Below are 23,965 nucleotides of genomic sequence, written 5' to 3' on the forward strand. Positions count from 1 at the left end.
ACTAGCAGCTTCTGCAAAAGCGACTTTTGCAAAACATCCCGAAATAAAACAATTAACCGTAAAACATTGGTCACCATCACAAGTTGAGGCACTTGGTCTCTAGATCAGCCCTAAAGACCATCAACGCGCGAACAATAACCCAATAGGTAAATGGGTGCATGATCAAAACCCTGATTGGGACTTCTTAGCAGCCAATCTACAGCAGACCCAACTCAGGGTGCTTAAGATAGTTCCTCCAAGGAGCTTATAAGACCCTTAGACTTGAACGCCAAAACAGCGACCTTCTTGGGTTCCCTCCCTCTCTGCGAGCTCTGCACTATGCTCAATAAACTTGGTCGCCTATCACTCTTCGTTGGGTCTAACTCTTCATTCCTTGAAGCAGTGTGACCAAGAACTGTGGGCACTAAGGGGACAAAAATCCTATAATGTTGCCTCCACTATGCTGGTGGCTGCTACCTGGACAGGGTGGGGGGGGTACTGAAGACGGAGTGGCTGGGGGAGACTCTTAAAATAAGACAACAGTGAAGTTTGCCACATCGATCGACTCTTCCTGTCCCAACTTCTCTGTGGCAGGTGATGCTGTTTGCCAGCATTTAACCACAGTAGAACTGCTTTCTGTAGCTGCTTTCAAAACGAGTCGATGCTCTAAAACCTTGCCGCTGCTTTACCCATCTGTGTGATAGTCCAAATCCTCGGTTGTCATTTCAACGACGTGAACAGCATCTTCTCCAGGAGTAGCTTCCGACTCGGGAAGCCCTCTCTTTGCTGCTCCTTCAGAAGCAGCTCCTTGTCGGTTCGAGTTTGACCATGAGCTTGCCGCGGTTCAGTCCCTTCTTCAGGCTCCACAGCGAATTCGGGTTCTTTTGCTCTTCCCACCACACCAGTAGTGACTTCCTCCCCGAAGCCTTGAGCCCTTCAAAGTCATCCATGAGGGTTGGAACCCACTTCTTCCAAACGCCTGTTAAGGCGGATATTTGGAGCTCTTCCCATGAATTACAAATGTTCTTTTATTTTTTTAAGTAGCCTCCACAGGCGTAGAGCCCAATGCAGAGCTTGAACTCACCACCCTGAGATCAAGACCTGAGCTGAGATCAAGAGTCGGATGCTTAACTGGCTGAGCCACCCAGGCACCCCAAATCCCAAGTGCCCTTAATGGCGTCTAGAATGCTGAATCTTCTCCAGAAGGTTTTCAGTCAACTTTGCCCAACTGCATCACAGCAATAACGAAGGCAACTACAGCCTTGCAAATCTTGTTTGCTTATGCTAAGACCTGAACGTTGAAAGGACGCCTTGATCCATGGGCTGCAGGACGGGTGTTGTGTTTGCAGGTGTGAACACACTATTAATCTCGTTGAATATCCCCATCAGCCCCTGGGTTACCAGGTGCATTGTCACCAGGGGCAAGGATGGTTTTGTTTTCCCTCTGAGCAGTAGGTCTCAAAACTGGGCTTAAAATATTCAGTAACCCTGGTATAAAGGGATGTGCCGCCATCCAGGCTTTGCTGCTGCACTCACGGAGCCCAGGCAGAGGAGATCCAGCATCATTCCCGAGGGCCCTAGGAGTCTCAGAGTGTCCCTGAGCACGGGCTCCAGTGCAGCAGCAAAGCCTGGATGGCGGCGAGAACCCACATTCATTGTCTTATGTGGGTGTGGTTTGTGGTGCCCCCAAAACAATGATGATAGTGACATCCAAGCTCACTGATCACAGATCACCATCACACACACAATAATGATGATAAAGCTTGAAATATTGGGATATTTATTATTGGGATGATTACCCAAATGTGACCCAGAGACACGAAGTGAGCAAAAGCTGTTGGAAAAATGGCACCAGTATATTTTTGGATGTGCCTGAAGCTTGTGTGTGTGTGTGTAATGGTTCCTCAAAGCATTTCCATTGCATTGGCCTTGGAGTCCTTGTCGGAAACAGTGTCGGCGGAGAGCTAGCGTCTGTGCACCTGCTCTTTTTCACTCCAAGATTTTCCTGGTTCTTGTTATGAGTGACTTTTTAAAAATGGAGACCTGGCAGGTTTGGATATGATGTTTTGAGGGTCTGGATCTTATTTAAATCTTCGGTCACAGTGGCCACTCCTGGCACATCCCTGGGGTGCTGACTCATTACTGCCACGTGGAAGGCACAGAGTCCAGTGTCCCCACATGCCCTCCTGTGACATCAGCTGTGTCCTTCCTGGGGTCTTCATAGTCTGAGCCTGGCGGCCGACTTCGCTCCACTTTTCAGAGTACTCATGTGTCTTGTTTATATTCTGTGGGAGTTTCACCTGTGAACAATGGGGTTCTGCAGGGAAACGGATATCCTCTTCCTCTTGGCCCCAAACAGGACCTCCGAAATCCAATTGATTTTTGTATATTGATTGATGTTTCAAGTGACGTGGCATAAATCCTTTTCAGATTAGAGTAGTAGGTCTTTACATTATTTTGGATAGTTCATGCATACAATTTTGTGATCCATGAATAATCAGACTATTTATTTATTTATTTATTTATTCAGTTTCAAAAAGGAAAGAAAACGTTATTGTTATAGAAACCTAAGAGAACCCAAGTCAGGATGTTTAAGATAGTTCCTCCAAGGAGCTTAAGGAAGAGGAATAGAAGAGGAAAGGAGCTAAGAGAAGAGGAAAGGATTGCATACATCGATGAAGGTAATAGTAGGCAACAAATGAGAATTAGGCAAAGTAACATCGAATTGGGCACTCACAGCACCCAGCCTCATCAGCTGGGGGTGTCCCGATGGAAACAGCCAGGCTGGAGTCCCTAGTCTATCCATTCAGTATTTATCACATTTTGCCCCCCTTTATTTAATTGGTTGGCTCTTCTCGTCAGATTCTTATGTCAGTTTTTGTTTTTTCGGGCCTGATACAACGGGCTGGGGAAGTACTCCTTCTTTCTCTATTCTCAGGGGAAGCCTGTGTGATTTTGGTATGTGTATGTGCACGCGTGTGTTCGTGTGTGCACTCACATGTTCATGCATGTAGACATGTCCACGAGTGTGAGTGTGTTCACATATTCACGAGTTGTAAGTGTGTCCATGTGCTCACCTATGTGTGTATATTTCACAAGTGCGTCAGTATTTGGAGGCATTCACCAGTGAAACTTTCCAGACTCAGTTCACTTTGTGGGGAAAACTTTAACTGCATACTCACCGCATTTTACACACACAGCGATTCCGATTTTCTATTCATCCTGGTGTCCGTTATTTTGGTAACCTGTATTTCTAAGGATTTTGTCTGTTTCATCTACATTCTCTAATATTTTGGCATAAGATTTTTCATAATATAATAACAATTAACAAAAGTGAACATAATAAACTCTGTTATCGATTTAAAGTGTGTAGGATGTGATGCTGTCCTGACTGGTGATGTGTTGTGTGCCTTCTCTCTCCCTGTTCCTTGGCCATTGTGACTAGGATTTCAACATATAATGAATATGTACAAAAATGAACATTTTGGGCTTCATTGATTCTTCTCTATTTTTTGGTTTGACCTCATTAGTAGCTTCTCATCACTTTAATTTCCCTCCTTCTACCTTCATTTGGAATAATTTGCTATTCTTTTTCTAAATTCTTGGTACAATAGCTTGGATCATTGACTTGGTTCTTAATTTTCCCATTTCACTGGTTTGATGTATAACATTACATTGTCCTTCAGTATAAACATTCTTTTGTTTCCTTTTTGATTTTCTCAGTTCTTTCATGGGTAATTGAGAAGTCTGTTGCTTTGACTTCCAAAGTGTAGGGGTATTACTATCTTTGATGGCAGAATCAGTGACTCCCGGAGGGTCCCAGGAGTTCTTACTGGTCCATGTGAGGAGTCCAGGCTGGGTAGGGTCATTAGTTGGCCCCCACTGTGGGTGGTTCCTGTGCCTTCCAGGGTCCCTGTGGTCCCCCTCCGTGGAGTGTGAGGTCTGGGCCCCTCCTGGACTAGTGGATGGTCAGAGCAGCATACACATTGGGCTCTGCTGGGGGCTCCCCTGATTGGGAAGGAAGGGATGCACTTGTCTCCTATCTAAGGGCCAAGGGGTGCAGCTGGGCGTAGGTCACATCCTGGGGGGTGTCAGATGCAGCAACCTGCAGTGGGGAAGAGAGGGGAGGCTTGTGATTGAGGAGGGGGAAGCCTGGGAACTCAGAGAAGAAGGGACCCACCTGACAGTCCATCTGCCTGTCTTCCTCTACTTGTCTGTCCTCTGAGTCCAGCAATCCCTCCGACACGGGGGAGGGAGAAGTGGCCAGTCCCCACCTGAGTCTTGATCTTGACTGGCTCACCTGGATGTATGTTGTTCCCTGGGTATCTTCATCTTGCGTGTTCTGCTGTGGACAGACAGTGAGGGGGAGGTTTGTCTTCTTGATTCCCCTTGACCACCTCAGACAATTTTCCCCATGGTTGCCAGAGCGATGCTTCAAACTTTCCTGCCCATTAGGTCACTTTCCTGGTGAACTCTGCAGGGGCTTCGTGAGCCTTGGGGCGTGTGATTCTTACTCAGGCTCTGATTCTATTCCAGACAGTGTTTCTTGCTCATTTGGTTGTAGCTGCATGGGCCATGCTCCAGATAAAGCATGTTGCTGCCTCAGGACCTTTGCACCTGCTATTCCATTCCCTGGGTGTTATTTTCCTTGCCACACATTGCCCTCAAGGATGCTGCCCACTTCCGTGCATATTGTCCACCACCCACAAAGTGAGCTCATGGAGGGTGGCCAGATTTGCTCACAGCTATGCCGGCAGCACTAGGCAGGACCCGGCAAATGCTGTGCTCCCTGTATCATTTGCTGAGTGAATAAATGAAGGGACTTAGTGACTGGTGGGAGAATCATTTCTTCATGCACCCTCTTGAGACGTGGGCATGCACCCCAATAACCAGAAGTCAGACAGTGGTGGGGAGCCAGACAAGGGGAGCACAAAGGAGGCCCCACAGATCACAGTGGGCTGACCCTGGGTGCCCAAGGAGTGTGAGGGCCTCTGAGGGACACTACTGAGACTGGGTGGTGTGAGGACAAGGAAGTGTCCACTGGATTCTGTTTGGCACCACAAATGCCCTGGGGTCTGCACGCGAGGGCTGGGGGTCTCACCCAGTGGTCCAGCTCCACCCCCTCCTCAGGCTGAGTGTCTTGTATGGCAGCGTCTGCTGGGACAGAACGGGGTGTGTCTCTTGGCAAGGTCCCCTGAGCCCTCCTCTCAGCGCTACAGACCCCACCCTGCTCCCAGCTAGGGCATCTGCCATCCCGGGGATTCAGCAGTGGGCTTAAGGGCATGTGGGAATTCAGTCCTCAACCCCTACCCAAGACCCTCCCAGCCCACCCCCCAGGGTGGCCCCCTTCCTCTCACAGAGGCTTTCCTCCTGGGCGGCAGCGACTGGGCTGGAGCTGGGGAGGAGACAGCATGTTAGGGGGGTATAGTGGGTGCAGGTGGTGGGATTCTGGGGGACTGGGGGCAGGAGTTACCTGTCATGCAGGCTTCTGTCCTTGTGCTCCAGGTCTGCAGCCCCTGAAGGACATTGGGAATCAGTCTCCCTCTGGGCTGGGTGGTTACAACCTGCCCCCAACCACGTGGTTCCGGGGAAAGACACCCTTCACACATACTGTCTGTGTGTTTCTTCACTTCCCCAGATTAAATGGAGGGAAGTACCTTCAACTGGCTCGTGGGGGCTGACCTGGGGATTTCTTTCTAGATTCTCTGAGTTGAGATTCTGCACAAGTGTCCTCCTACGCGGACCTTTCCCATCGCTCTTCTTTTCCTCTGACTGCTGCCCTGACCCCATACTTGGTTGGCCCACAGGGCAGCCACCATCCCCTGGGACCTGTCACCTCCTTCCCTTCTCACCTGGCTTCCTGCCTTTGTCCCGACGCCGGTAGCGAACTAGGAGGAGGACGAGAAGGCTGAGCAGCAGGACAAAGGCCAGCGTGGCCCCAATGAGGATGTACAGGTACCAGAGGGGACCTTGTGCAGGAGCAACACCATGAATGAGCCAGTGATGCCATTTAACTGAGCACCTACTGTGTGCCAGGCACCTGCTGGGCTCTGTGCATTCAGCTCTGACCCTGTCAATGATCACCCAGCAGACAACTGCTGCCCCTCCTGCCCACTCCACAGACAGAAAACGGAGGCACAGAGAGGTCATTCACATGTCTCAGGTCGCCCAGCATGGAGGCAGCAGGGTTGAGACTAGAACCAGGGCTGTGGGTTCCCTGTGTTCTGTTCATGCTGCCCCCTGTGCAGACACCAGCTTGGGGCTCTGGGCCCTTCATCTGGGGCACAGTTTGTCCCAGCATCTTCTTCTGGAGCTGAGAGTCATTCCAGATTTTCCTTATTACCTGAATGCCCCCAGCCATTGTCATCCTTTCCTTCCCCCTACAATGTCACTGTCATTGCTGCAAAGGGACAGAACTCCCCATAGATCACTCCCTGGAGGTCTTCCCCATGAGCCCTCCTCTCCCAGGATCAGAGTCATGGTCTGATGGGAAATCTACTCTGGTCCACGACTCTCTCCTTTACACTTGGGGAAACTGAGGCCCACACAGGGAGGGTCATGTGCTAGCCAGCGCCTCCAGAGGACCCTGAACTGAGGGGGCAGCTCAGACCCCGCTCCCCATGGACCCACCCACCAAGGCTAACAAAGACACTCACTCACCCTCAGAGCCACCTGGTGTCAGCAGGGGTGAGGCGTGGGGCCTGCCATGCACCTGGCTGCACCTGGCTACTCCTCCCCCACTGGGCCCCCTCCCCCTCCCTCTGCCATGACCACCCCAGCCCCCCTCCACCAGCCTCAGAGCTCCTGGAACCCCAATGTCCCCCTGGCATCTCTGAGAGCCTAGAAGAAAAGTCCCTGGACAGCAGCCCCTGTGACTCACCGTCTGCTGAGCCTGGCCCTGTGGGGCCAGGGTCCATAGAGGGTCCTGGGGAAAAGACAGGAGTGTGGGGGGGCTGGAGCTTCCCTGAGACCCTGTCTCTGCTCTCACTCTTGCCCCTCATGTGCCCTGTGACCCCCAAGCTCCTCCTCTCCCAGGAGAATCCTGGGGCTGGGGGCGAGGGACGGGCAAGCATGGCACGACCCTGTTTCCCTCCTGCACCGAGAGACGGTCCCTTGGAGCCCCTCACTCCCATCCTAGACCAGAGCCCTCATGGCCCCAGGGCCCTGAAGACAATGTTGGGACCCAGAGGGGACAGGGTCAGGGCCCCTCACCTGAGACCAGCAGCTCCAGGGGGTCACTGGGCTGGGACAACAGGTAGGGGGAGGTGCTGGTGGAGCCGGAGCACCTGTAGGTCCCCCCATGGGCTGAGGTCACAGGACTCATGGGGAATTCAGCCTGGTGCTGCCCAGCTCGGTACTGTGATCTAAGACGCAGTAGGGGATCAGCTGCCCCCTCCTTGGGTAGAAGAAAGTGTCCATGAAGCTCCATGACTGACACAGCAGGGTCACATTCTCTCCGGGGCCACCGTGGGTCCCGGCTGCACTGAGAGGGAGGGGGTGTAGGGCAGCTGTCCTAGAGAGAGAAAGGGTGGGTGAGGGGTTGTCCAGCTCTTGATCTGAACTGTGTCTGTCTATGTCCTCCGAGTCTGTGCTGTCCCATCCCTGTCTCTCTCCCTCCCAGGGGACCCCACGCCCCTGGTCCTGGCCACCACCACCTAGGGCTCACCTGGCAGGACCTGTGCAAAGTCTGGAGTCCTGACTGACTCTGTGAGCCCTCACTTGCGAGCAGGATGTCCAGGGGGTCGCTGGGGGCCGACCACTCGGAGGAGAGCGTGTGTCCACCATAGAACGTGTACCGGCCCCCGTGGGAGGGTCTCACCAAGCCCAGGTAGAAGTTTACCCTAGAGAACCCAGGCTGGGGCTGCCGGACAAGCCACTGGGGAGGGTCGGGTGCCCCCTCCTTGGACAGAGCGAATCTGTCGTAGCCAACATCAGAGCGACACTGGAGGGTCAGGCTCTGTCCAGAGGTCACGACAGGGCCCTGCTGGTCAGGAGGGAGGGCTTTCCCGACACACCTGGGAGAGACCAGCCGTGGATGGCAGGGGCTGTGTCTCCCCAAGCCTCCCCTTCTCCCGACCTGACCCCCGGGTCTCACTGTCCGTGACCCTCAGTGACTCTGACCTGCGAGTCCCCGTGGTCCCCTCACCCAGCCTCTCATTGGGGCTCCCCTGGAAGCAGAGTCCCCGTTAACTGTCTGGTGTCTCAAAACACAGATGGGGCAACCATCAGAATTTCTCACCTTAGACGAGCAGCTCCAGGGCGTCACTGGGGTCCGACCACTCCTGGGGGGTGTTGCTGGAATAGCCGTAGCATCGAAACGTCCACCTGTGGTTGGGGGTCACGGGGCCACAGGGAACAGGGCCTGGGTCCCCCCATGGGGGTCTCTCTGAGAGTCCAGTGTCTAGGAGGGCTGGTGTTCTCCTTCCTTCATCAGGACGAACCTGTGGAATCCCATCTGTGAGGCACACTGGAGGGTCACGTTCCCTCCTGAGGACACAACAGGGCTGGGCAGAAGCTCGGTTTGCCCTGGGATCCTAGGAGAGGAGGAGGGGGTGGTGTTAAATCGGGCTCAGACCCCCCACATTATCCCCAGGCTGGGCTGTGAGGGGGAGACACCTGAGAGCCCACCCTCTTCCTGAGGGCAGAGCCTGGGTGGGGCTGGGACCCTGAGTGGGCTCGCACCTGTCACCACCACCAGCTCCAGGGGGTCACTGGGCTCTGACCAGCCAGTGGGACTGAGATAGTCACAGCGGTATCTTCCTGCATGTACATCTGTCATGGAGATGTGATGGAGAAGTTGACCTTGTCTTTGGATTCCAGTGGCTTCTGGCTGTCCCGGGTCTCTAACTTCCCTTCCTTATGCAGGCGGTACTCCTGGGCCTCCATGCCCCCCTGACACCAGACGGTCACAGATGTCCCCCAGGGCATCACAGAGCCTGGCGTAGCCCAGATGGTGGGTCTGGGGAGGGTCCCTGGAAGGAAACGGAGGCTGGGACACAGACCTTCCCAAGCCCCCAGACATTCCCCTCGGTCAGCCCAGAACTTCTGTTCTCCATCCCCTTGCTGCCTGATGGGTGACCCCTGTCCCCAGTGAGGAGGTGGGACTGAGATCCCTGGGGACAGACTCACCTGCCTGCGCTCTGGTCCTGGAGCCCATACTCAGCCCTGGAAGAGAGTCCCTGTAAGAGGTTTGCCCTGAATCCTAGCAGATCCCCTCCTCCTCTTGAGCCTCCTGAGCCTGTCTCTGACAGACCAGGGCCTGTCTGTGGGGTGGGTCCCTCCCAGACTAGGGTATCCCCTCCCCTCCTCAGATCTCACCGAGACATAGCAGGGCTGTGAGGGTGAGGGTCATGGCGTCTCCTCTCTCTGGTTCAGGCTGTGCAGACGGAGGGTCGACTGTGACCGCAGGACAGACACACCGGGTGTGGCTACGTGGAGGCCAGTCCTGCCTGTCACGGGGTTGTCACATCAGCAGTCCCACAGGAAAGGAACGCCCCTCCCCAGGCCCAGCCTGTCTCTGGTGTCCATGACAGTGCAACGGATGGACCTCGAGGCTTCCTGAGATGGCCCATCCAGGTGAGGAGACTAGGGCAGTTCCTCCCCTCCCAGAGCCTCCCCCATGGGTCTCCTTTATCCCCAGCACACCTCTGGTCCTCACCATGGATGAGTCCAGACCCAGAGCTGCTGTAGGGGACATGGATTCCTGCTGTGCTGGGGAGCTAATGTCAGCACAGACACTCATGTGACATCTCTGAATGGCTCAGGTCACAGTCATGGTGACAATGAGCCGAGAGGAGAGATATGGGCACATAGGGAATGGAACACAACCCTGCTCATGGCCCCGGAATGTGGGCTCTCTTTCTGCCACAGCCTCCAAGGACTTCTCTGTTTTTCTCTGACACTGCCCACCTCCGGCCTTGCTGGGAACATCCCAGACCGTCTGTCCTGGCTCTTTGGTGCCCCTTGTTCCTGGGGCAGAGCTGACCTCCTCACCCCGCGGTCCTGTGTGCGAGCATCAGGGAACATGTATTTGGGCCAGAGCTCTGATTTTGCAGGAAAGCGGATCTTCACTGAACTATTCTTGGACCGTCCACTGCCAGCCTGACCTTGGGTGGCGTGTCCTTGCTCTGCTCCTCAGTTCCCATCTGCTGATGTCATCCTGAACTGTACCCCCCAGAGTGAGTGTGGGGATCGGGTATCGGGGTCATGGGAGGGATGGGGAGCTGTGAGCTTCCAGACCAGGTAAGACAAGCATGGGCTGGGGGTCCCGTTGCGGTGATGGGGTCCTGGGTCCAGACTCTGCATCCAGGTGACTGGTTCGTGTGCCCACTGGAGACCTTGCCTGCTCTGAATACCGGACTGCCACTCACAGCACGTCTGAAATATGTGGACACAGAGACATGCAGGTAAACGGGAAATGAACTTCTCCAGAAGCAGGTGGAACCCCAGCAGGGAACAGAGAACTAAGCTGAGCCCCCGCTGCTGCCTGGGACCTCGGAGGTCTGGAAGGGATGATCTTTCCACCCGTGTGGATGCAGAGGGGTTCCCCCAGGGTCCTTTCAGTGGGGAGGGCTTGGGGCTCCAGGAGGTCAGGCTGCATCCTCAGGAGAGACAGGAAGGGCTTTGGGGGTGGATCCCTCAATACACAGAGGGAGTCTCCTCCCCCAGGACTGCAATCATACCCTCACAAGGACAGGGGAAAAAGTTTCTCAGTATCCCACTGTAGAGAGTGAATGGGAGCCAAGGCATTTTCAGAAATTCACGTTTTTAGGTAGTGGACTATTTTCAGTCTCTGTGAACGGTTGCCAAGTGTTGTAGTTCACTTAGAACAGGAACCCAGGGGGCGCTTGGGTTGCTTGGTGCCTTCAAGCCTCTGACTCTTGATTTTGGTTTAGGTCATGATCTCAAGGTCATTGGATTGAGCTATGGGTCCAGCCTGAGGTCAAGCTCTGTTTTCTGCCCATAGTCTGTTTTTCCCTGTCCCTCGGCACCTGACCTCTCTCTCTCATTTAAATAATAAGTAAAATCTTAATAAAAATTAAGATTAGGGACCCAGATGTGGACAGGAGCCCAGGCGTGAACAGGAGGCCAGGATGGAGAAGGTACAACATGATGGAAAAATGGCAGACACATAAGCACTGGAAAATATTGGAGACAGACACAGCCGCACACACAAGCATCCCCACATGTGTGCACACACACACACACACATGTGCATTTTGGGGTCTCCAGTGCGTTGTGTCCCTGGCAGTATCACATTCACTCATGAAGACGGTGTATCCATGACTCCCACCTGGGAGCACAGTGCGTTCACACGGCTCCTTGATGTTGCCCATGATGGGTGTGTTTACACCAAAGAAATGGGCAAATGCTACGAATCACAACTTAAAATAAACAAACATTTATTCCTTGGAGTCAGTGTAGCAGCTCCTCACCTGGCTTCACCTCACACATCCCTGAGCTCACTCAAACTGATGGTGTTTCTGGAAGATTCCACCAGGTGTCATTGCATGAGGACAGAAGAGCTCTGTGAGTCTAGAGAGGGTTCAGGGAATGGTTTCGGATTCATCTGTTCCAAAGCGGACCTGATTTTCACCCACTTATTTATTATGAAAACAGAGTCTGTGTTTTGGGCTGAAGGGATGGAGGGCAATAGTGGACATCAGGGAAGGTGGAAATGGAAAGTGAAGGAAAATGTATCCCCATGAAGGTGGAATAGAGCTGCCGCTGTAGGAAGGTATGAACCAGCCCTGCTGTGTGGGAGGAACCCTCAAGTCACAGGGATGAGGAAAGACGGGGGAAGTCATGTCCAACAATGCAGGAGGAAAAGCACCACAGGTCATGTGGGGTGAGTCCTGGACATGGAGCAGCCCAGAAATGTCCTGACACCTGAATCATGCTCCCCCTCAATGTTGTCAGCAGACAGACCAGTGAGCATGAGCCATAGGCTTTCCTCCAGATCCCTCTGGGCACTTGGGATGCATGCCCACAACTCTGCCACAGGGAATGGTGGCATTTCTCCCCCTCATGTTTAGCTTCTGGTTGGGTCTGGGGTCCTTCTCTGGCTGTGCTGAGCTTCTAGCAGCAGAATCCCTAGGACCACCAGGATCAAGGCAGTCACGCCCATGCAGATCAGATTCTCCACCGTGTAATCTCTGGGGTCCGAGCCTAGGAAAGAGGACAGAGAGGTTGCAGAGGTCAGAGAGGACCCAAATCCCTCATATCCTGCGTGTCCACCCAGAGGACCTGCCTCCCCTGGACAGGACACCCCCCTCCACAGCAGTCCCATCACTTAGAATTTCTCCTACTCTCCACTGCTGGGGTCTGACTTGTTTTGGGGTGGGCTCACGGTGCCAGCTGCTTCTGCAAGGAGGATGGAAGCTGATGGAAGGAGCTGGAGACCCCCGTCCGGCCTGTCCTCAGCTTGTCACTATGGACAGTTCCTGAACTAGCCCTTCTCTGCACTAGAGGGCTTTCCTCTGCTCTCCTCACTGGATTCCTTCAGCCTCCTGTTCTCTTTGATTTCAGACTTTGCTTCTGAGTCACTCAGGATAGATTCTGGCTGTGCCCCACCAGCTCAGGGTTGTAGAGAAAAATGGCCTCCCAGCACAGAAATCATCATGTCCTCGCATGTTCTCTGCTCAGTACGGTCTATCTGTTCCACAACAGGGGAGTCAGTCTGTGGGTCAGTCAGAGGGGGGTCAGTCTGTGGCATGTGGGGACAGGATGGGGACAGGAGAGTCTGGACTCAGGCTTTGGGGAACTGGAGGCAGGTCAGGGACATGTGCCCAGAAGAAGGAGTCTCCATCATCATCTCGCTGTTTGGGGACAAACTCTAGAAATCTGGTGAGATTTCAAGTCAGGATAGATAATCATTTTGTTTGCATTGAAAAGACAACCTCTGTGCCCACTAAATCACAGACCAGCCCTGAGGAAGTGCATACATGTGGATTTCATATACGAAATTGTTGACATCTCCTAACCCAGTTTTCATATGAAAAGCAAGAAAGTAAAAAAAAAAAAAAGGAAAAACAAAATATGAACCAATACTTATTACAAAGATTCATCCAAATAGCCTAAGTAATATTAGCTTATTGAATTCAGAAAATACCAGTGAACAGTAAATGTTATGTGGTTGGGTTAACCCCCAAATGTCTGAAACCAGGAAGACTTTCTAAAGAGCCTCATATGGTTAAAATAAAGGAGAAAGCATAACTGTTCAGCAGACAGACATCTTTCAGGAAAAGAATGCATTTAAAAATTTTTTAAAAAAGATTTTATTTATTTATTTAACAGAGAGAGAGAGATCACAAGTAGGCAGGGAGGCAGGCGGGGGGAGGGGGGAGCAGGCTCCCTGCTGAGCAGAGAGCCCTATGCAGGTCTTGATCCCAGAACCCTGAGATCATGACCTGAGCCGAAAGCAGAGGCTTAACCCACTGAGCCACCCAAGTGCCCCAAGAATGCATTTTTAATAAGATCCTAATGAAGCAGGAAAATGAGTTGAAATGGATAGGTCGACAGTGCTTTCAATATAAAAATATTTAATGAGCTTGCTTTTAAAGTCAGTTTTGGGTATAAATCAAGCTGTTTCCGTGACGTGAATCTTGTGGCCATTTTCTCTGTCCTTTGAAGCGAGAAACACAGCTGTGCATTTTAGACATGAGACAGTGAAATTTCCATGTGTTTGTGGTTATGATCATTTTTGGCAGCATATTGAACAATGGTTGAAAGGGAGAGAGCATAGTGAGTTCACAGGATATAAAAATACACCCAAACTTACACTTCTCTTAGGTTTGCTCAGCAATTACTTAGACAGCTGACGTATGTGGTGTTAGAGTGGGTGAGCTGCTCCTATAACGGGCTATGAAGTGACACCACTTATAGGAATGAAGTTCAAAGACTTTGAAGTTCATGTATGTGACAAATCACTGAATGTTATACATGGAAAAATTAACAAAATGAGACTCATCAAAAATGTGCTAAGACTCGGTAGTACCAACCCAAGAGTTAGTAAAGGATCTGTACTCGAGGAACTACAGAACACTCATGAAAGAAATTGAAGAAGACACAAAAATATGGAAGACCATTCCATGCTCTTGGATCGGAAGAATAAACATTGTTAAAATATCTCTACTGCCCAGAGCAATCTATACTTTCAGTGCCATCTCAAACAAAATACCACTGGCATTTTTCAAAGTGCTGGAACAAACAATCCTAAAATTTGTATTGAATAGAAAAGACCCCAAATCGCTAAGGAAATGTTCAAAAAGAAAAACAAATGTCAGGCATCACGTTGCCTGACTTCCAGCTTTATTACGAAGCCGTGATTACCAAGACAGCATGGTACAGGCACAAAAACAGACACATAGACCAGTGGAACAGAGTAGAGCCCAGATATGGACCCTGAACTCTATGGCCAATTAATCTTCGACAAAGCAGGGGAAAATATCCAGTGGAAAAAAGACAGTCTCTTCAATAAGTGGTGCTGGGAAAATTGGACAGCTATGTATAGAAGGATGAAACTTGACCATTCTCTGATACCATACACAAAGATAAACTCAAAATGGATAAAAGACCTCATCATGAGGCAGCAATCTATCAAAAACCTAGAAGAGAACATAGGCAGTAACCTCTCCGACATTGGCCACAGCAGCTTCTTTCAAGACATGTCTAAAAAGGCAAGGGAAACAAAAGCAAAAATGAACTTTTGAGACTTCATCAGGATGTAAAGCTTCTGCATAGCAAAGGAAACAGTCAACAAAACAAAGAGGCAACCCGCGGAATGGGAGAAGATATTTGCAAATGACACTACAAACAAAGGGCTGATATCCAAGATCTATAAAGAACTCCCCAAACTCAACACCCAAAAAACAGATAATCACGTCAAAAAATGGGCAGAAGACATGAACAGACACTTTTCCAAAGAAGACAGACAAATGGCTAACAGACACACGAAAAAATGTTCATAATCATTAGCCATCAGCGAAATTCAAATCAAAACCATATTGCAATACCACCTGACACCAGTAAGAATGGCCAAAATTAACAAGACAGGAAAAAACAAGTGTTGGAGAGGATGTGGAGAAAGGGGAACCCTCTCCCACTGTTGGTGGGAATGCAAGTTGGTACAGCCACTTTGGAAAACAGTGTGGAGATTCCGTAAGAAACTAAAAACAGAGCTACCCTATGACCCTACAATTGCACTACTGGATATTGACACCAAAGATACAGAGGTAGGGAAAAGAAGGGCCATCTGTACCCCGATGTTCATCAGCAATGGCCATAGTCGCCAAACTGTGGAAAGGACCAAGATGCCCTTCAGCAGACGAATGGATAAAGAAGCTCTGGTCCATATATACAATGGTGCATTATGCCTCCATCAGAAAGGATGAATACCCAACTTTTGTATCAACATGGACGGGACTGGAAGAGATTATGCTGAGTGAAATAAGTCAAGCAGAGAGAGTCAATTATCATGTGGTTTCACTTATTTGTGGAGCATAACAAATAACATGGAGGACATAGGGAGATGGAGAGGAGAAGGGAGTTGGGGGAAATCGGAGGGGGACACGAACCATGAGAGACTGTGGACTCTGAGAAACAAACTGAGGGTTTTAGAGGGGAGGGAGATACAGTTTGGGAGAGCCTGGTGGTGGGTATTCAGGAGGGGATGGATTGCATGGAGCACTGGGTGTGGCGCATAAACAATGAATTCTGGAACACAGAAAAATAAAATATAATTTAAAAAATTAAATTAAAAATTAAATTTAAAAATTTTTTAAATTAAAAAAATTAAAAATTAAAAAAAGACCTGGGAGTGCCCAGAGCTTGTTCTCCACAAGGACTGTGTGAATCCAGTCTCACCCCAATGCACACAGGAGAAGGAGGACTGGTTTCTGAGTCTCACCTCCCTGTCACCTGAGTTCCCTTTGTCATCATCTGCAGGTGCTGCTCTAGAAGGTGTGAGAAGCAGACACAGGGACACTGGACCAGCGACCACACACAATGCAGAGTGGACACCAGTGCACACGGACATGGGGTGCAGCCTCCCTGGGGACTCCCATGAGCCAGGCGCGGCCTCTTCTGGGTCTCAGATGTGCACCGAGGGGCATGGAGGCCCCCAGGTGAGCACGGGGGGCAGCAGAGCGGTGCCCGCAGGTGGGGAGACCTCTGTCCTGGACACTGTTCAGTGGGGCTGACACCACGGACTGGATTCTGCTCTGGAGGGACAGGAGGTGAGTGGGAGGCGCTGTCCACTCACCCTCGTCCTCACTCACGCCCCATGCAGCCCTTACTCCTTACTCTGCTGAGACTGCAGGATGGGGACCCCGGGTGCACACAGTGGATCCTCCCAACCTCTCCAGGGCAGGACCCTCCTCTGTGGAGCCCACATGACCCCGATGTTTGTTACTGTGTCAGGCTTTCCTGAGATGTGGGTCCTGAGATGACAGAGCTCAGACAGCACAGAGTCAGGGACCCTCACCTGAGATCAGCAGCTCCAGGGCGTCACTGGGCTGTGACAACACAGAGTGGGAGGGGCATGTGCCAGCCACTTCCTCCAGAGGACCCTGAACTGAGGGGGCAGCTCAGACCCCGCTCCCCATGGACCCACCCACCAAGGCAGACAGAGACCCTCACTCACTCAACCCTCAGAGCCTTTGGGGTCAGCAAGGGTGAGGTGCCGGGCCTGCCGTGCTCCACACTGCACCTGGCTGCTCCTCCCCCACTGGGCCCCTCCCCCTCCCTCTGCCATGACCACCCCAGCCCCCCTCCACCAGCCTCAGAGCTCCTGGAACCCCATTGTCCCCCTGGCATCTCTGAGAGCCTAGAAGAAAAGCCCCTGGTCAGCAGCCCCTGTGACTCACCGTCTGCTGAGCCTGGCCCTGTGGGGGCCAGGGTCCATAGAGGGTCCTGGGGAAAAGACAGGAGTGTGGGGGGGCTGGAGCTTCCCCTGAGACCCTGTCTCTGCTCTCACTCTTGCTCCTCATGTGCCCTGTGACCCCCAAGCTCCTCCTCTCCCAGGAGAATCCTGGGGCTGGGGGCGAGGGACGGGCAAGCATGGCATGACCCTGTTTCCCTCCTGCACGGAGAGACGCTCCCTTGGAGCCCCTCACTCCCATCCTAGACCAGAGCCCTCGTGGCCCCAGGGCCCTGAAGATAATGTTGGGACACAGAGGGGACAGGGTCAGCAACTCTCACCTGAGACCAGCAGCTCCAGGGGGTCACTGGGCTGGGACAACAGGTAGGGGGAGGTGCTGGCAGAGCCGTAGCACCTATAGGTCCCCCCATGGGCTGAGGTCACAGGACTCATGGGGAATTCAGCCTGGTGATGCCCAGCTCCGTACTGTGATCTAAGACGCAGCGGGGGATCGGCTGCCCCCTCCTTGGACAGAAGGAAAGTGTCCACAGAGCTCTGTGACGGACACAGCAGAGTCACATTCTCTCCTGGGGCCACCGTAGGTCCTGGCTGCACTGAGAGGGAGGGGGTGTAGGGCAGCTGTCCTAGAGAGAGGATGGGCGGGTGAGGGGCTGTCCAGTCCTTATTCTGAACTGTGTCTGTCTGTGTCCTCCGAGTCGGTCCCTTCCCATCCCCCGTCTCTCTCTGTCTCTCTCTCCCTGGGGACCCCACACCCCTGGTCCTGGCCACCACTACCTGGGGCTCCCCTGGCAGGACCTGTGCAGAGTTTGGGGTCGTGACTGATGCCGTGAGCCCTTACCTACGAGGATGTCCAGGGGGTCACTGGGGGCCGACCACTCGGAGGAGAGCGTGTGTCCACCGTAGCACATGTACCGGCCCCCGTGGGAGGGTCTCACAGGGCCCAGGTAGAAGTTTGCCCCAGAGAGTCCAGCCTGGGGCTTCCGGCCAAGCCGCTGTGGAAGGTCAGGTGCCCCCTTCTTGGACAGAGCGAATCTGTCGTAGCCAACATCAGAGCGACACTGGAGGGTCAGGCTCTGTCCAGAGGTCACGACAGGGCCCTGCTGGTCAGGAGGGAGGGCTTCCCCGACACACCTGGGAGAGACCAGCCGTGGATGGCAGGGGCTGTGTCTCCCCAAGTCTCCCCTTCTCCCGACCTGACCCCCGGGTCTCACTGTCCGTGACCCTCAGTGACTCTGACCTGCGAGTCCCCGTGGTCCCCTCACCCACCCTCTCATTGGGGCCGCCCTGGGAGCAGAGTCCCCATTAACTGTCTGGTGCCTCAAAACACGGATGGGGCAACCGTCAGACTTTTTCACCTTAGACGAGCAGCTCCAGGGGGTCACTGGGGTCCGACCACTCCTGGGGGGTGTTGCTGGAATAGCCGTAGCATCTGAATGTCCACCTGTGGCTAGGGGTCACAGGGCCCACAGGAACAGGGCCTGGGTCCCCCTACTGGGGACTGACTAAGAGTCAGGGTCCAGGAGGGCTGGTGTTCTCCTTCCTTCATCAGGACGAACCTGTGGAATCCCATCTGCGAGGCACACTGGAGGGTCACGTTCCCTCCTGAGGTCACGACAGGGCTGGGCAGGGCTGAGAGGCTGGGTTGGCCCTAGGATCTTAGGAAAGGAGGAGGGGGTGGTGTTAAATCGGGCTCAGACCCCCACATTATCCCCAGGCTGGGCTGTGAGGGGGAGACACCTGAGAGCCCACCCTCTTCCTGAGGGCAGAGCCTGGGTGGGGCTGGGACCCTGAGTGGGCTCGCACCTGTCACCACCACCAGCTCCAGGGGGTCACTGGGCTCTGACCAGCCAGTGGGACTGAGATAGTCACAGCGGTATCTTCCTGCATGTACATCTGTCATGGAGATGTGATGGAGAAGTTGACCTTGTCTTTGGATTCCAGTGGCTTCTGGCTGTCCCGGGTCTCTAACTTCCCTTCCTTATGCAGGCGGTACTCCTGGGCCTCCATGCCCCCCTGACACCAGACGGTCACAGATGTCCCCCAGGGCATCACAGAGCCTGGCGCAGCCCAGATGGTGGGTCTGGGGAGGGTCCCTGGAAGGAAACGGAGGCTGGGACACAGACCTTCCCCACCCCCTGGTCCCAGCTCAGCCCCAAGCCCCCAGACATTCCCCTCGGTCAGCCCAGAACTTCTGTTCTCCATCCCCTTGCTGCCTGATGGGTGACCCCTGTCCCCAGTGAGGAGGTGGGACAGGGACTCCTGTGGTCAGACTCACCTGTCTGCGCTTGGGTCCTGGAGCCCACACTCAGTCCTGGAAGAGAGTCCCTTTAAGAGGTTTGCCCCCAAATCCTAGCAGACCCGCTCCTCCCGTGAGCCTCCTGAGCCTGTGGTCTCTGACAGACCAGGGTCTGTCTGTGGGGCGGGTCCCTCCCAGACTAGGGACTCCCCTCCCCTCCTCAGATCTCACCGAGACAGAGCAGGGCCATGAAGGTGAGGATCATGGCGTCTCCTCTCTCTGGTTCCTGCTGTGCAGACAGAGGGCCCACTGTGACTGCGGGACAGACAGACACAAAGGGTGTGGCCATGATGTGGCCGGTTCTGCCTGTCACGGTGTTGTCACGTCAGCAGTCCCACAGGAAGGGGAACTGTCCCTCCTCTGAGCCCTGCTCTGATGTCCATGATGGTGTGTCAGGTGGACTTCCAGGCTTTCTGAGATGCCCCATCCAGGTGAGGAGACCAGAGCAGGTCCTTCCCTTCCAGAGCCTCCCCTATGGGTCCCCTTCATCCCCAGCACACCCCTGGGTCCTCACCATGGACGGGTCTCCAGACCCAGAGCTGCTGTAGGGGACGTGGCTTCCTGCTGTGCTGGGGAGCTCATGTCAGCACAGACACTCATGTGACATCTCTGAATGGCTCAGGTCAAGGTCATAGTGACACTGAGCCCAGAGGAGAGATACGGGCACATAGGAAAGGGAACACAACCCCGCTCATGTCCCTGGATTTGGGCTCGCTTTGTCACAGCCTCCAAGGATTCTCTATTTTGCTCTGACACTGTCCACCTCCGGCCTTGTTGGGAACATCACGGACAGTCCGTCCTCAGTGCCCCTTGTTCCTGTGCCAGAGCTGACCTCCTCACCCCGTGGTCCTGTGTGCGAGCATCAGGGGACATGTAGGGCCAGAGCTCTGATTTTGCAGGAAAGCGGATCTTCACTGAACTATTCTTGGACCGTCCACTGCCAGCCTGACCTTGGGTGGCATGTCCTTGCTCTGCTCCTCAGTTCCCATCTGTGATGTCATCCTGAAATGCAACCCCCCGAGTGAGTGTGGTGATTGGGTGTTGGGGTCATGGGAGGGATGGGGAGCTGTGAGTTTCCAGACCAGGTAAGACGAGCCTGGGCTGGGGGTCCAGTTGTGGTGATGGGGCCCTGGGTCCAGACTCTGCATCCAGGTGACTGGTTCATGTGCCTGCTGGAGACCTTGTCTGCTCTGAATACCGGACTGCCGCTCACAGTACGTCTGAAGTATGCGGACACAGAGACATGCAGGTAAACGGGAAATGAACTTCTCTAGAAGCAGGTGGAACCCCAGCAGGGAACAGAGAACTAAGCTGAGCCCCCGCTGCTGCCTGGGACCTCGGAGGTCTGGAAGGGATGATCTTTCCACCCGTGTGGATGCAGAGGGGTTCCCCAGGGTCCTCTCAGGGGCGTGGGCTTGGGCTCCAGGAGAAGGTTGGGCCGCAACCTCTTGAGAAACAAGAAGGTGTAACTGTCCCTCAGAACAATGTATTACTTAAAATATAACCCATGGGAAATTTTACCAGTTAACAAGCACGTTTAGATATAGCCTTGAGAAAACACATACCGGCAAACACATACCTCTGGGGGAGATGACGATATATGACCTTGAAGCAGAGCAGCTGGGGATGCCTGGCCAGCTCAGGGCAGAATGCCACCTGCTTCATTTTTCCATTTACTCCCCTTCACCACCACCACCAAGAGCACCTGTGGCTAGTTAGATAAATCCTTTGAATGTGCTTGCTCAACTATAAACTTTATACTGCTTGTCCTGACATATTTTTCCTTCCTTCTTGTTTATCTACAAGGCATATGATTAATGTTGATTACTGTCTGTATCTAATACATACGAGACTGAGGAATTGTTCGGGGCGGCAGTCTTTTCTCCTGTTGTCCCCTGCTCCCTTTCTCTTGCAGCTGACTCATTTGTGCCTCATTCTTCTCCCGTGCACCATCAGGAAGCGGCAAGAAGGGATTCAGGGTCGAATCCCTTAACACTCAGAGGGTCTTCCTGTCCTAGCACTGGAATCTTACACTCACACAAGGGGAAGTGGATAAAATGGCTAAAATGAGATGCTCATGGAGCACTGGGTGTGGTGCATAAACAATGAATTCTGTTACGCTGAAAAGAAATTAATAAAAAAAAAGGAAGATACGATGGAAGGAGTCAAGATGGTGGAGAAGTAGCAGGCTGAGACTACATCAGGTAGCAGGAGATCAGCTCGATAGCTTATCTAAACATTGCAAACACCTACAAATCCAACGGGAGATTGAAGAGAAGAAGAACAGCAATTCTAGAAACAGAAAATCGACCACTTTCTGAAAGGTAGGACTGGCGGAGAAGTGAATCTAAAACGACGGGAAGATAGACTGTGGGGGGTAGGGTCCAGCTCCTGGCAAGCGGCGGAGCAACGGAGCACAAAATCAGGACTTTTGAAAGTCTGTTCCACTGAGGGACATTGCTCCAGAGGCTAAACCGGGGTGAAGCCCACGCGGGGTCAGCGTCGCCCCAGGTCCCGCAGGGTCACAGAAGGATGGGAGGTGTCGGAGTGTCGTAGAGCTCGCAGGTGTTAGAACGGAGAAGCCGGCTACAGAGACAGAGCCGAGGACTGAGCTCTCAGCTCGGGGTTACCTTGAACTGGTCGTGGGCTGAGTGAGCTCGGAGAGTGGCTAGAGGCTGGGGATACGGGAGTGATTGGGTGCTGTCCTCTGGGGGTGCACTGAGGAGTGGGGCTCTGGCCTCTCGGCTCCTCCGGGCCGGAGACTGGGAGGCCACGATTTTCATTCCCGTCCTCCGGAAATCTACGGAAACCGTTCAGGGAACAGAAGCTCCCCAAAGCGAACCCGAGCGGATTACTTAGTCCAGCCCCCCGTAAGGGCGGTGCAATTCTGCCTTGGGCAAAGACACTTGAGAGTCACTACAACAGGCCCCTCCCCCAGAAGATCAACAAAATATCCAGCCAGGATGAAGTTCATCTATCAAGGAAAACAGGTTCAATACCTAAGACAGCAGAGTAATTCCAGAGGAGGAGAAAGCAAAGCACGGAACTCATGGCTTTCTCCCCATGATTCTTTAGTCTTGCAGTTAATTCAATTTTTTTTTCAATTTTTTTTCTTTCTTTTTTCTTCTTCTGCTAAATTTTTAAAAACTTTTACCCTTTTCTTTTTTAACGTTTTTTGACTAGTTTATCTAAAATATATATTTTTTCTTTCTTTTTTATATCTTTTCTTTATTTGTTTTATTTTTTAAAATTTTTTCTTTTTTTTTCTGAACCTCTTTTTATCCCCTTTCTCCCCCCCCCCCACAATTTGGGGTCTCTTCTGATTTGGTTACAGTGCATTTTTCTGGGGTCTTTGCCACCCTTTTAGTATTTTATTTGATCCTTCATATCCTCTTATCTGGACAAAATGACAAGGCTGAAAAAATCACCACAAACAAAAGAACAAGAGGCAGTACTGAAGGCTAGGGACCTAATCAACACAGACTTTGGTAATATGTCAGATCAAGAGTTCAGAATGACAATTCTAAACGTTCTAGCCGGGCTCGAAAAAGGCATGGAAGATATTAGAGAAACCCTCTCTGGAGATATAAAAGCCCTTTCTGGAGAAATTAAAGAACTAAAATCTAGCCAAGTTGAAATAAAAAAAACTATTAATGGGGTGCAATAAAAAATGGAGGCTCTCACTGCTAGGATAAATGAGGCAGAAGAAAGAATTAGTGATATAAAAGACCAAATGACAGAGAATAAAGAAGCCAAGCAAAAGAGGGACAGGGGCGCCTGGGTGGCTCAGTGGGTTAAAGCCTCTGCCTTTTGCTCAGGTCATGATCCCAGAGTCCTGGGATCAAGCCCCGCATCGGGCTCTCTGCTTGGCAGGGAGCCTGCTTCCTCCTCTCTCTCTCTGCCTGCCTCTCTCCCTACTTGTGATCTCTATCTGTCAAATAAATAAATAAAATCTTAAAAAAAAAAAAAGAGGGACAAACAGCTACTGGACCATGAGGGGAGAATTTGAGAGATAAGTGACACCATAAGACGAAACAACATTAGAATAATTGGGATTCCAGAAGAAGAAGAAAGAGAGAGGGGAGCAGAAGGTATATTGGAGAGAATTATTGGAGACAATTTTCCTAATATGGCAAAGGGAACAAGCATTAAAATCCAGGAGGTGTGGAGAACCCCCCTCAAAGTCAACAAGAATAGGTCCACACCCCATCACCTAATAGTAAAATTTACAAGTCTTAGTGACAAAGAGAAAATCCTGAAAGCAGCCTGGGAAAAGAAGTCTGTAACATACAATGGTAAAAATATTAGATTGGCAGCAGACTTATCCAAAGAGACCTGGCAGGCCAGAAAGAACTGGCATGAGATATTCAGAGTACTAAACGAGAAAAACATGCAGCCAAGAATACTCTATCCAGCTAGGCTATCATTGAAAATAGAAGGAGAGATCAAAAGCTTCCAGGACAAACAAAAACTGAAAGACTTTGCAAACACCAAACCAGCTCTACAGGAAATATTGAAAGGGGTCCTCTAAGCAAAGAGAGAGCTTAAAAATAGTAGATCAGAAAGGTACAGAGACAATATACAGTAACAGGCACCTTACAGGCTAATACTGGCACTAAATTCATATCTCTCAATAGTTACCCTGAATGTTAATGGGCTAAATGCCCCAATCAAAAGACACACGGTCTCAGAATGGATAAAAAAACAAAACCCATCAATATGTTGCCTACAAGAAACTCATTTTAGACACGAAGACACCTCCAGATTTAAAGTGAGGGGGTGGAAAACAATTTACCATGCTAATGGGCATC

At 52.0% G+C, this 23,965-nt stretch overlaps 2 pseudogenes; both read right to left on the minus strand.

Annotated features, from left to right (window-relative positions):
* Positions 1 to 5,149: 5,149 nt before the first annotated feature.
* Positions 5,150 to 9,331, minus strand: LOC123931721 (annotated as a pseudogene).
* A 2,679-nt stretch (positions 9,332 to 12,010) lies between these two features.
* Positions 12,011 to 19,345, minus strand: LOC123930610 (annotated as a pseudogene).
* Between the last annotated feature and the right edge of the window lie 4,620 nt (positions 19,346 to 23,965).

The sequence above is a fragment of the Meles meles genome, chromosome 19 (genome assembly GCF_922984935.1).
Source record: "Meles meles chromosome 19, mMelMel3.1 paternal haplotype, whole genome shotgun sequence".
Taxonomy (NCBI): Eukaryota; Metazoa; Chordata; class Mammalia; order Carnivora; family Mustelidae; genus Meles; species Meles meles.